The sequence below is a fragment of the Varroa jacobsoni genome, unplaced genomic scaffold (genome assembly GCF_002532875.2).
Source record: "Varroa jacobsoni isolate VJ856 unplaced genomic scaffold, vjacob_1.0 scaffold_395, whole genome shotgun sequence".
NCBI lineage: Eukaryota > Metazoa > Arthropoda > Arachnida > Mesostigmata > Varroidae > Varroa > Varroa jacobsoni.
In genome coordinates, this window is record NW_019213297.1 from 129,078 (window position 1) to 136,754 (window position 7,677).

Genomic DNA, 7,677 nt, shown 5'->3' on the forward strand with positions numbered 1-7,677 from the left:
ATATTCTAGCTCCACAGTGCTGGGATTCATCTTAAAAAGGGGTAACACCGAAGTGAAGCTAAATTTCCCGCATATTTTTCGGATCGTAAGTAGTAAGACAAGTGGTTGTCTGTTCCATAGGAAAATAAATGTTTGCATTTTGGACCTTCTCACCCGCCAACAATGTTTTTCTTATAGTAAACATTTAATGCAAGCATCCAATCAGCGTGTGTATTTGTTCGTATTGTATTTCACCTTAAACATTTATCAAGATGTTCTTGTCGATCTGATTGCTCCACGTATCCTTAGATCTCGCTCTAATCGCATTGTCACTTTATGCTTCTCTCTCTTTCTCCTATTCGCAGCTAAATACGATGGACGTATCTGGCTGGACATAATAGATAGCTTCTGCATTGACCTAGCTGGCTGCATGCTTGGCCTAGCAAGTCGGCGACCGCGCGGCATGGGACTAATTCTAGGACTTGGCCGTCGAGAGGGTTCCAGCAAATCCCAACTAGAGTTAGTCGAAGTAGCCCGAGATAAACCCAGCCACGTGGCGGCAACCCGCTTCGCTGCCATCTCATAGACAGGAATTGCCTTCGCCATTTATTGAACGGCATGTGATGAGGTCGTTGAGGTTTTTTCAGACGGACAGACCGATCCTCGGCGGGAGAGAGTCGACGGAAGAACCAAAGGACGAACTATCGTTGTTGTTTTCCCTAGATGGGCTCCGTTTTGCCCTTCCGAATTCCCTAGAGGGCCATAACATTCATTCAATGGCCAGTGAGTGCCATCAGGCTACCGCTAGTTATAACGACTAGCGTCAGGACGACTGAACACAAGCACACAAGACGGTTCGATTTGAACGGGACGCGTCCAAAGCAATTTCGCCGTTGGAGGTTGGATGTGTGGGGGTACCACGGAGCTTTCTGTCGAGTTCTTGGTGGTCCTTTCGACCGCCCCCTTCAAGGCTCCATCAAATCTCTTCATCCCTCCTTCGCTCACCGACTCCACCTCATTGAGAACCAATTCGTTACCCGCTCAACTGCAACAACGATGTTCACCGGCTATGTAGCACAAGCTACTAAACGCAGAGGAATCGACAACTGCGCTCGCTGACAACGAATAATGGTCCTCGACTGACTCGGCCGCCACTCCCGCTACGCAGTTCGATGCTCTTCAGGCACTGCAGGCGACGGTGAGGTGTTTGGCTCTCTTTAAGGCGATGCTTGACGCGAACGGGCTGGTTGGCACATCTGCTTGTGCTCCTTTATTTTTCTCTGCAAAAAAGTTTCTCCAGTTGAATAGAGTGTTTGGCTGACACCCTGCCCGTTCGTATCTTTGTCGAGTTTGTTCATCAGCTCTTGGGTCGGTCGTCGATGCTTACAACGTCGTATTCCTCCGTTCAACGACGATAAAGACCACTGGGGGTTGCGGGAAGGCAGTGTCGGCTACAGTTGTGCTGACAGGAACAGAAGCGGAGGGGGGCAAAAGCTTGCAAGGAGTCCTTCACTGTCACCTCCTGTAATCCAGTGGCTGAGGTCGGAAGAATGGCGTGGGAATCGACTGATATCACCGGTATCATCTACCATATGAACAGCTGCGCAACAACCCATTCATTTTCGATGAAAAAGTCGAAGTGAGAAAACCTAGGAACCTAGATTCGCGTTCATGCCTAAATTAGGCTGAAACGAGGGAGTACCGTGCGTGGTCCTTTTAAACAATGGAAATGAAAAGAACATGTTGCAGCAGAACAGAAAGAATCAATTAAGGGTTGGTTGTCAATGTCCTATGAGCATTCTACACTATTCCGTTGTTTATTTATGGGCTTCATTGTTGACGCGCACTCGTACATGAGCAGACTTCATCATTAACTAAAGATCTTTATCAAATTCACTGTGTAAATGAAAAGCTAGTTAGTATATTGTGCTGGAAGAAATGAAATGCATGATTTGCGAGGACGCTTCAAATAACACTCAAGTACCCTTATATAAATATTTCAAATGTGAATATGCTGTAGAACTTAGAATACATTTAAAGGGTCACGCATAATGCTTTACTTTGGATGGATACAATTTTTAAATCTTGCAAAGCAGCTATCTGCCTACCATCTCTAAAGTAGATCTCAGACTGACTGGAGGCGCTTCGTTCAACTTCATAGCGCCTAATGTTTTCTTGGCAGACCTCTCGAAGATGTAGTTAATCCGCGATACCAATCTCTTTATTGACACAGTAAACGGATCATTTCCTTAACCGCCACGTGGTGCTACTGCCTTTTGAAAAATACCGTATTGGCCCACACATATTATATAGCCTATAACGTGCGTATGTATTTATTTAATTATCGATTGCGTTTTACCGTATACGCAAACTAATATGTGCTCGTAAATACATGTAACTTACCAGTTTGTCGCCAGAACTAATCAAGTTGGGCCTTGAACGTCCTAAGCAACTAGCGCTAGTTTTCTAATAAACGAGGCACGCACCTGGCAACATTCTAGCATCAGTTCAAACCAGACTTATAGCAATTTGTATTTGGTTAAAAAAAAAGAGTTGACAATGCGTATGCATCATACGCGACACTCTCAGGAAGAATGAAAAATAGATTTTATCGCATACTAGGGTGTTCTGTCTATAGTTATAACCGTAACATCTTTCTTAATGTGTGAAAAAGATTTAAACGGTGCTGGGTATTGACTAAACTTTCGTTAGTAGATTCTAAGCTCGTCTCAAAATAATTGGAGCACACTTGAGATCGAGTTTACATTCCATGATTGAGCTACGTTCCTAGCGATACAACGTCTAAAGGATAATGATGCATGTTTATCACACTTTTATATAAAACAGTTTAGACCGGTTAGTCCACGTACAGGGTAAACTCGCTTTAAATATGAGTCTAATTTCGGACTTCGGTTTTTTATTTACTTGCTTAGAATGATGAGGACTATCACGTGCAGACTCCTACGCACGTTCCACCATGCACGCTTTATACATGTACTACTTTCTACAATAAAGTGGCAATAATATTAGCTGCGGAAGAAGACATCCATTGCCTCTTTCCTCCGTTAGCTTGTCCAAATGCCCGAAGCGATGCGTCACTGTCGTGATCTTAACGATGATTACGATCATCGCAAGGCCAATGCAATGCAACACCGAAAGAAAGTAACTTGTAGAGTACGTTGTTGTGCTCTTATAGCCAACCGTCTAACGGGACCTACGTCACGGGACGTATTTCGGCAAATTAACAATTACAGAGGGAACACGTTGCGTGTCGCGCCGCGCGCAAAGACTAATGGCTAGATTATTGATAAATGCTGCCGAGCTTGTTCGTATGCGGCGCCTGTGATTACTTCGATGGCTCCCATTCTTTTGCTCCGTTTGTTTCCTTCTATTGTTGTTGTTGCCTGAATGAATGTGGACCGGCAGCCGAATGCGATAGGAGAATAGAGCCTGCCACCGGATGGAAATGGCAATCTACTATTGCTCATTGTTTTTGCTGGGTCGTTTAGGGGGTTACGCTGCGACAATCTGACGTCATAGATAATCGATAAGAGCTCCGAACAGTTAATATGGCACCAATATGAGCCTAATCGGCGTAATGACGCCGAGATACGTGAGAAAGCTAGAAAGCTACCAATTCATTGATGACCGTTGCACAGTTGTTACTAATTGATGACATGTAATAGTGGAAGGGCTTTCTTGAAAATGCTGTTTTCTAGGATACTTATAGCACACTTTTAAGCTGTAGGGTTTGATGAGAGTCTGCAGTATTTACCTGTCGATAAAGAAATATCTGTAGGCTTAGAATTTGCTGATGGATGTAGGCTCCTCTATATCAATAATGCGTACTAAAACACTTCACGCAAACTAGTCACATTTAGTTGTGAACTAATTGCCCCTTAGCAGATTAGTAAACGCCAATCACAATGTAGATTTTTACAGCGAGACTGGTATTATAAGACAGCTTCGTATAAGTCGCGTGTCCAAGTCTGAATCTCCGTACAAAATGTCTTTATGTAGATCTCCCCTAAAAAGAGGTACGATTTCCACAATGGTAAATTTATATCCGAGTCAGAAATCTATCGATGTGCGGTTCTTCTGAGGTAGAGTAAATGTGAAAAATGCATAAACGATAGAGTAAGCCGAAACTTACTGAAGATTGAGGCTTGAATGACGCAGTGAATATGAAGTTTTCGAGAAACGATCAGCGTGACTAAAGCACAGAAAAATGTCTTCTAGAAGAGGAAAAATACCCAACCAGTACCAAGGCAGAGCGACGCGTGTCGAGGGCACGTGGCGCTACAAGTCCGAGGGCGCACATCCCATAGCTTCCGTAGTAGTCCTCCGATAGCTTTAGGGGGTCGGCTATGAAATACTTCTGACAGAATATCGGCTCAACGAAACCTATAAGCTAATATCCCCAGCATTGAAAATCTTCTCCATTTTTGTTTATATATTTGATTAGCATAGGCATTTATATTTCTGACAGAAAAACAAATAATTAATTAATCTATGATTACCTTTTAGTAAATGTTTAAATTGTAACAGTACAACTGTAAGCCGACTTCGAGCAGAGAGAAAGAGCGCTTTGTACTTCTCAATCTTTGACGTTTGCTTGCTGAACATAACATAAAACAACTGATTAATAACTACAGAGTATTTTTATAGCATCTGGGATCGGTACGACTTTATCTATTAGGGCAGGAAGAAAAATTTTTTCGGTAGGCTCTTGCGTGTTTCTTGCGCAAACGTCGTTCACAGCGTGAAGCAGATGCCTTACACTTTAGACAGTTCTCTTACTTTCCGTTCTATTAGCAGAGCAAAAATGAGAAAGTATGAAGAGGGTTTTATGTACTTGTGGCAGATCGTTCAATTGCCGGCCTGTTGGATAGATGCACTTACGACTAGGACGCTTCTAAGTGAATCAGGCACGCTTAGGTTATGTAAGACATCTCACCTCTTCTAGGTTTGAATTCGGTAGTGAAAAGGTAGTGAACTTTAGTTGGTATTCGGCTGTGGTTTGTGGAGCGCTCAAGCAGGGACATGTTGAGAACTGACAAGGAGAGACGAGTTAGTCATGAATGGTTGCATATTTTTTCTGGCCGAACTCGGCCAGTGAAATGGCTCCATAAGTGATTCCCTAGTGGGGTCCCTGACACTACTGCTATAAGCGCAGTCGGTCGTGCAGGCAGGATCCAACAGGGAACACGAGTCAAGGTAGAGAGACTGCACAGAAGAGTAGCATGTCCATTCTCGCAAATGATCCGCCTACCCGACGGTTTGTGCACCCAGATGCCGACGATGGCGCTGTTATCGCCGGTTGAAAAAACCAATTTAAAGAATACCTCACGTTAGCCGGGAACCACAATGAAAAGAAAATATCACAGGTTCAAACGCGTAGTAAAGTTCACCCTGAATCTGATTTGTTATGAAATACAAGCTAGAGAGTTGACGACCAGGGCAAAGTTGGGCTTGAACATGTACTACTGTCGTTCGGGTATTGCCAACGTCTCAGAAAAGCTGTCACAACGTGACTGGCTTTAACCCATACTGGGACAGAACTCTATACACATTATCACTAATAGGTCATTTTTTTTACGTTTAAGGGTTGCTTATGAGCTGGCCCAGAACGTCTGGCCAGAACTCGTTGCAAGAGTCTATGTGGTCCGAAGCAATTATCATACACAACCATAGTCTGTAGTAGTAGTAGGACCAAGAGCTTCGTAGCGAGTAATATATTTGTTATAGAGCTATTAGCTAAAAGAGCTTTTGACTTTAATTCGAAAGGCTTAATCGAAGCCTTTTAAAAGCTCAATACAGTGTTCTATATGTTACTTGCATAATAATAAAAAACCGATGCTTTAATATTGAACACGCATGTTCCACCGAGAAGGCCATGGGTAAAAACTAATTGTATTCATTTATTTTTATAAGCATCGTTCAGTTCTGGTAGACAAGACGGTATAACCACCATAATGAAGGTGTCTACATGCGTCAATGATCTATCGATGTCATTGGGGGCGACAGGGGGTTGCGCTGCAGCAGTAAAGATAGCAGATTCGTTGAACATTGCACACAACTATCTGTTTGTCCTTTGTAATCGTTCTCACCTAATAATTACAGTAATGAAGTTGACGTTTCGGAGAGTTCATTAGGTAGCTCCAAAATATATGTGGAATAGAATAAAAACATGGCCTACAGCATAATAGAAAGAGCGTTCCTTTCTGAGCTGTCAATCTCTAGATCAAGAAATTGTCAAAAACATGAAAGGCGACTCTCGTATAAACTTACGTTACTAGAAATTCTGTCAATTTTGATGAATGATGATAAACACTGTCAGTATATATTCAAATGCTCGAAGCGATCGAAGTCTAGAATATGCTTCAGATTCTATAGTACTAAAAATATGCCCTATTTGCCGGACCGCATGACTTGCGACGTCCGACGTGGAAAGCTTACGGTCCCATGAAAAGATTGGCGAAGTTTTCTAGAGGCATAACGTAATGGGCATTTAGCGACCAACTGATTCCGTCTGGTACGCGTGCGTCTAGTCTAACGTGATCCCATTAAAGTGAGACAATGAGACAATTTGCTTTTCACCATGTCCCTATAAGGGTTCGTCATGTGGGTGTTTGAACAACGAATTTGCCAAAAATAGGAGGTTGTTAGGATTTTAATTGTAGCCACTAACCTATACAGATCTCACGTTCCGTTAACGAAAGTCCTTCTTTACTTTTCGTAGCTTTGTCGCTTCGCGTTTTAGTTTTTACGACCATTCAAACATTCAGATGACATTATGATAAATTGGCGTCGTGGTAGTAGGCACAAAGAAATCGTGCTTAATCCGCACTTACACTTCGCCCAGCAGATCCGTTATCATCGGGGCTGATTGTTGTTTGGAATGGAACTCGAGTCTGCAAAGATGTCGGGGATGTCGTTGGACGATTAATGAAATCATCCAGACGAATGAAAGTGCACCGTTGTGTGGCGGCCACCGTAAGCTTAAGTGAGAATCTACGTTTTTACCAAGTTGCATATATAAAACATTAAAAAATGTTTATGTAGACATTATCAGCATTCAGTTTCACAAAGTGATATGCAGCTCCTGACATTGTATGTGATTACATGTTAATTACCCTACTCGTTAAAGCGAAAAGTTGAAGCACGCCCTATCGGTTGCATTTACCGCTGATGCTAAAACTGAAAATGCCTTTCAGGTCTTGTGATCGGTCGGCAGGTGCGACCGAATCCTGTTTCTAAATAACGGGAACAAGCCATCATGGCATAAATATCATTCACGCTTGTCGTTCATTAGATGTTTACATGGCCACTGTCAAAGACTTTTCATAATGATACAGCAGTTTAATATGCAATATGCCAAGGTGATCTACTGCTGACCGTCGAGAGGGTACGTACTTCGACCCAGCAACTTACGGCCTAGTGTTTCTGAAAATAAACTATGCGTATTGTTGTGGCACCGCAGCTGGCGTCGTCCTTATTTACGTCAGTATCAGTTAGTGAGTCCTATCCAAATTATTTATGCGTGCCTATATACAGCCGAAACTGCGCGATGTCAAAATTAATTACAAGCTCAGCACGCCTGATCGTCCCCAGCAGACCCGTGCAGCTTACCGTTAGTCAATAGTAATAGGCCTGGCACGCCTCATTTCGCACCGTACCCATAGATTTCATGTCCTG